Raw genomic sequence first — 6,889 nt, forward strand, 5'->3', positions numbered from 1 at the left:
CAGAGGTCAAACGTTTTCTGTCAGTCTTCACAAGGTTTTCACACACTGTTGCTGGTATTTTGGCCCATTCCTCCATGCAGATCTCCTCTAGAGCAGTGATGTTTTGGGGCACTGTACTTGCGTACTATTGTTTATACAGATGAAAGTGGTACCTTCAGGCATTTGGAAATTGCTCCCAAGGATGAACCAGAATTGAGGAGGTCTACAATTTTTTTTCTGAGGTCTTGACTGATTTCTTTTGATTTTCCCATGATGTCAAGCAAAGAGGCACAGAGTTTGAAGGTAGGCCTTGAAATACATCCACAAGTACACCTCCAATTGACTCACATTATGTCAATTAGCCTATCAGAAGCTTCTAAAGCCATGAAATAATTTTCTGGAATTTTCCAAGCTGTTTAAAGGCACAGCCAACTTAGTGTATGGAAAATACTGACCCACTGGAATTGTGATACAGTGAATTATAAGTGAAATAATTTGTCTGTAAACAATTGTTTGAAAAATGACTTGTGTCATACACAAAGTAGATGTCCTAACCGACTTGCCAAAACTATAGTTTGTTAACAAGAAATTTGTGGAGTGGATGATAAACTAGTTTTAATGACTCCAACCTAAGTGTATGTAAACCTCCGGCTTCAACTGTACAGTTGAAGTCGGAAGTTTACAAACACCTTAGCCAAATACATTTAAACTCAGTTTTTCACAATTCCTGACATTTAATCCTAGTAAAAATGCCCTGTTTTTGGTCAGTTACGATCACCACTTTATTTTAAGAATGTGCAATGTCAGAATAATAGTAGAGAGAATTATTTTTTTCAGCTTTTTTGATTTGATTTGTCACATACACATGGTTAGCAGATGTTAATGCGAGTGTAGCGAAATGCTTGTGCTTCTAGTTCTGACAATGCAGTAATAACCAACGAGTAATCTAACTTAACAATTTCACAACAATTACCTTATACAAGGAATGAATAAGAATACATTCCCAGTGGGTCAGAAGTTTACATACATTACATAATTTTCTGGAATTTTCCAAACTGTTTAAAGGCACAGTCAACTTAGTGTATGTAAACTTATGACCCACTGGAATTGTGATACAGTGAATTATAAGTGAAATAATCTGTCTGTAAACAATTGTTTGAAAAATGACTTGTGTCATGCACAAAGTAGATGTCGTAACCGACTTTAGTTAGTTTGTCGTAACACAATTTTAGTTAGTTTGTTAACAAGACATTTGTGGAGTGGTTGAAAAACAAGTTTTAATGACTACAACCTAAATGTATGTAAACTTCCAACTTCAACTGTACATATACAGTGGACACCCCCTGCCTGGCAATGCACAAACAATACTTACATTTTTCTAAACAATATAATTAGAGAGAAACTCAAAATACCAACATGTGAGAAATACTGTACTTTATTAATGTTTCAATGGAACCAAAATCATACAATTATTTAATACAAAATAAATGTAACCAAAATCAAGGTTTCATAATTATTGGGACTCCTCATTTAGTACCTAGTGCAACCACCTCTGGCAAGGATAACAGCATGGAGTCTTTTCCTGTAATGTTTGACAAAGTTAAGGAACACATTTGGAGGGATTTTGGACCATTCCTCTATGCAGATCCTTTCAAGATCCTTCACATTATTGGGTTTGCGCTCATCAACACCCCTCTTCCACTCAGCCCACAGGTTTTTGATTGGATTGAGGTCCAGTGACTGAGATGGCCATGGCAGATCACTGATTTTGTTATCACAGAACCATTTCTGTATGGATCTTGAGGTATGCTTCGGGTCATTGTCTTGTTGGAAAGTCCACCTACGGCCAAGTCCCAGCCTTCTGGCAGAGGCAACCAGAATGTCAGCCAAAATTGCCTGATACTTGGTGGAATTCATTATGCCATCAATCTTAACCAGTGCCCCTGGACCTCTGGAATAAAAACAGCCCCAAAACATCCCCGACCCCTCTCCATATTTCACCGTGGGTATGAGGTGCCTCTCCTTGTATGCATCTCTGTTTCGACGCCAAACATGCTGATGCTGTATCTGACCAAAACATTCAATTTTGGTCTCATCGGACCAGAGCACCTTCTTCCAGTCATAATTTAAATGAAGTTTGGCAAACTCCAAGCGCTTGCGTCTGTGTCTTGGGGTCAGAAAGGGCTTTCTTCTGGCAACCCTTCCAAAGAGCCTGTGTTTGTGGAGGTGGCGTCTGATGGTGCTTTTTGAAACCTGGTGTCCCCAAGACGCCACCAAGGCCTGCAATTCTTTCACAGTGATTCTTGGGGATTTTGTTGCTTCTCTCACCATCCTCCTCCCTATCCTGGAGGGCAAAATGCATTTGTGTCCTCTACCCGTGAGGTTTTCAACTGTTCCATACCTTTTGAATTTTTTATAATTGCCCTGACAGTGCTCAGTGGTATATTCAATTGTTTGTGGATCTTCTTGTAGCCATTACCAGATTTATGAAGGTCTATGACCATCTGTCTCTTTTGAACTGCCAGTTCTTTTGTTTTCTTCATGGTGTTGGATGACAGCGGGATATTGCATGTCTGTTACCTCATTTTTATACCCTAGTGAAACAGGAAGTGATGTAATATAGTTCCTTATGACTTAGATAAACTTAAATAAGTGGAATTTAATTTGTGGTTTAATTTTGGTAGATGTTATTTACAATAATCTTTAAGTGTGCCATTAATTGTGAAACCTTGAATTGGAGGACATAGATTTTTAATTCAATCAATAAATCATTGTGGTTGGTTCCATTGAAACATGAATAAAGTACAGTATTTCTCACATGTTGGTATTTTGAGTTTCTCTCTATAATTATATTGTTTATATTTGTTTAAAGCATTGTTTGTGCATTGCCAGTCAGGGGTGCCAGTAATTTTGGAGCCCACTGTATATACACGGATGATCAATGGAAACAGGATGCACCTGAGCTCAATTTCAAGTCTCATAACAAAGCGTCTGAATACTTACGTAAATTGTTGTTTACGAAGCATGTGACAAATAATATTTTGATTGATTTGATACCTGTATATGTCCACATCAATATCTGCTGATCCTCTATCTATATACTGTATCTATAGTCAGACCTATCTGAGTGTTACGGTTTTCTTTAGGTGAAAGAGAGTCGGACCAAAATGCAGCATGGTATTCTTGATACATGTTTAATAAAATATAAACATGAACAAATACAAAAAAATAAATGTAACACGAAAACCTAACAACCTATACTGGTGCAAAACAAACACAGAGACAGGAACAATCACCCACGAAACACTCAAAGAATATGGCTGCCTAAATATGGTTCCCAATCAGAGACAACGATAATCACCTGCCTCTGATTGAGAACCAATTCAGACAGCCATAGACTTTGCTAGAGAACCCCACTAAACCACAATCCCAATACCTATGAAAACAAACACACCACATAAATAAACCCATGTCACACCCTGGCCTGACCAAAATAATAAAGAAAGCACAAAATATAAAGACCAGGGCGTGACACTGAGGCAAATATTTACCCTCAAAAACTCTACAAGAAGGTATTCAGCAATTGATTTTGAATTTGGCTAACCTGAGTTGGCTCAATACAAATGTGTGTGTTTGTGTGTGATAGTGAAAGAGACAATGGATGGATATCACAGGGATGCAGAAGCTAGATCACTGTAGAAACTACAAAACAAACTGTAAATATAATGATCAACATCAGACAAGATCTTGTTGACACCATCACATCTCAGAGATGTGCCTACAGTATATGGGTCAAACTCACATCTGTCGCATTCGAAAAAATAAACATTTAGTTCATAGAGCCGAATTCATCATATTCAGAGAAATAATCAAATATAGGCTTGAATAGCATAGAGCCCAACCACCTGATATCTGTTACCTTATCTCTGGGTTGAGAGATGAAAGTCAGAGGAGATTTACCGAACAAGAGGATCGATCATTTTATGCATCTAGGAGCATTTGGGTAATTTCCCCCTAATATAAAATGCGCTGAAATTACCACGATAACCAGAGACAGAATTAAGGTAATGACGTCCATCTCACCTGTCTTGACAGCCCCTAGGGCTCACTCAAGCTCATTAATCTCAAAAGAGAGTTTGAAGTGGAAGGTGTACAGGGCTTGGCATGTCTCTTGAGGAGGCTAAAAATAGATTTTGGCTTGGAAAAGTGAAAGAATGTGAAAGAGCATGAAGGTTGAAAAGACTGAGGGAGGCAGAGGATCGGTTTTAATCTGTTGAAGATAGCAATAAAAAGGGAGAGGGTATGTCGAGGAAGAGTGAGCCGGACGCCAGTTCGAATTCTGTCTCTTCAGATCAGAGAGAGAAGGCTTTCCGTGCGACGCAACTTGGGGAAAGGCCTGTATCTTGCTTAGGTACAGGGCACCATTGAAGGGAGTGAGTTCAGGGGTAGCGGTGGAGCAATTTAAGATTCCTGGTGTTGGAAGATTCTTGATATTTGTGACGCAGACCTGGCGGAGAGTGTGGTGAAACAGGTGATACAGTCTGTTCTTTTGAGCTTTGATTTAGAGTTTTCACCTGGCAAAGTAATGTTAGGATATACGAGTTATGCTGTTAACTTTTGTGCCGAATACACTGCTGTGTTTTACGTGTCACGTTTATGTATGGGCATGCCACAGCAGTGTGTAGGAGGGAGATTCCAAGATGTGGGAAGATGTGACCACGTGGAAAAGTTTGACTACATGAATGGTGAGCTAACTTTAGCTAGCTGTCTAGCTAGCTCACAAAGGACTTTTGGACTCAATGTTTTCCCATAGAAAAAACTATTGGTTTTGTTCCATGAGTGCATCTGTTCTACATGACTAATCAAATGACCTGTGAAATCAGTTCTACATGTCAGCAGGGATGGAAATTAAGCTAGCCCAAGGCTAGTACTTTTCAGACTAGTAGACAATGGGCCAAACTAGCCTGACACAGCTGTGAAATGGCAAGCAGAAAATGTGCCAAACTAGCCTGACACAGCCGTGAAATGGCTAGTAGAAAACGTGCCAAACTAGCCTGACACAGCAGTGAAATTTTGCCTTTACAAACATTGCAAGCCACAGATTTAGGAACTGAAGGTTACCTGGGCTATTAGAAGTTGTGGTCTGATGGCCAGTGCGCAAAATCCTTATGTTTCATCCCTGCATGCCAGTCCCTTTCAGACGGTCCTCCTCAGTGACCTCGCGGCTGAGGGTTTTAACTTTCTTCTTGAGAATTAGAATCAGAAGTACAGTAGTAGCTCATCGCAATATGTCACCTCTTCGGACAAATAGTACCCTAGACTGTCCTGATCATCTAGTTGAGCATTCCAGATAATTCCTCCATCTCAACAGAAATGTCCATTCACATAGAAGGGATTTTAGTTGCGCAAAGCCCAGTCTATTTACCGTTACTATAGTCAAGTCTGTGGGTTGTGGTATTGTAATACAGATGTTCCCATTTAGTAATCAGCTTAGCTAGCTAGCAAAAGTTAAAAACATTTTTAAATAAAAAAAAAATATTTCAGATGAGAGGACCTGGAAACCCAGTGACTCAGGCCTGCAGCTGCCATTTTCCAGTGGGAAAGAGAAATGGCCCTGTATTTCCAGAAAAAGTAGCTCATCCACCATGCCAAAAGAGGAAAATCCAGAACTGTTGATTAGGAAACAAGAATGAACAATGAGGATTGGGTGTTGAGGGACCACTTGTCACATTGTCCAAGCTGGGTTTGTGTTATGATAAACAATGGGTTTTGTGTCCAGATAAAAATGGTGATACAGCATTGAAAAAGACCTACAGAACCAGTGACCAAATGTCTTTGTTTTCCCTTTCCCCCATGTTTTAGACATGACATGCGGAAAATCAGGCTCAACCCATAAATATGGGGGCCAACTCATTTTATTTTTAATCCCAGACCCCATCCACGCAGGAGGCCTTTTGGTAGGCCGTTATTGTAAATTTGAATTTGTTCTTAACGGACTTGCCAAGTTAAATAAAGGTGAAATAAAAATGTTTAAAATAAATGATATACAAAATCTGATAGACATTGTTCTTGTATAAATGTGGCTTATAGGAAGGAGGTGAAATAAAATATTTTATTTAAACCATGTTGAGATACAGAATGTAATTTATATGTACACATGGCTTCTCTCTGGAGTAATTTGCTGCCCATATCAGATTGTGCATTATGTTTATGAGTTGGCCCCACATATTTATGAACGGCTGTGCCTGATGTCCTTTGTGGTGGGCTCTCTCATGAACTGATATGATGTATTTAGGTGAGCGGACACCTGGGGCGTTTGATTTGGGAGTTGCCCTTCGTGCTTCCGTACCCTATAACTCTATCTTTTTGTGACTAATTTGTATACAGGTAGACCGCGTACCTGATTGGCAGATAAGTGGCAACCCTGATTAGAAGTACCAGATGCTCACCTGTTCTTTACAAAGGCTGTTTTGAATGAAAGAAAATTGTACCTACACATTGAAGAACGCTGTACAGCCGAAACGTCTGTGTACACTATCCCTGGTGCAGAAAAAATATCAAACTTAGAATAATGAAGTAAACTTTATGCAACATATTTTTGCAAACCCATTACACCTCTTGGTTTGTCTAAGACATCATTTAAACATCTCAGATAATAATTACCACTGTGCCCATGATAAAATGCAATGTGAATTGTGTTGTACTACTGAATGTGTGGAGATGAACTCAGACCAGCCTTTGTGATTGAGCTTACTTTAGTTAACTAATTACTTTAGTTGGCTGCTTTCAGAAAGACTTGAATGAAATGTAACCTATTCTAGGAGCCTATTGTTTGTGTATAATCTTTATTAAATTGTTCATGTATTTTTCAGCAATGTCAGGTACAGGCAGGGATGACTGGGGCCTTCAG

General features: G+C 39.2%; 1 long non-coding RNA gene across 1 annotated transcript; it reads left to right on the plus strand.

Moving 5' to 3' along the window:
- The first annotated feature begins 4,122 nt into the window (after nt 1–4,122).
- LOC118965503 lies at nt 4,123–6,646 on the plus strand. Its single transcript, XR_005052841.1, has 3 exons — nt 4,123–4,510; nt 4,655–4,724; nt 5,524–6,646. It is a non-coding gene; the product is annotated as an uncharacterized LOC118965503 (long non-coding RNA).
- The last annotated feature ends 243 nt before the right edge of the window (nt 6,647–6,889 follow it).

Source organism: Oncorhynchus mykiss, chromosome 8 (genome assembly GCF_013265735.2).
Source record: "Oncorhynchus mykiss isolate Arlee chromosome 8, USDA_OmykA_1.1, whole genome shotgun sequence".
Classification (NCBI taxonomy): Eukaryota; Metazoa; Chordata; class Actinopteri; order Salmoniformes; family Salmonidae; genus Oncorhynchus; species Oncorhynchus mykiss.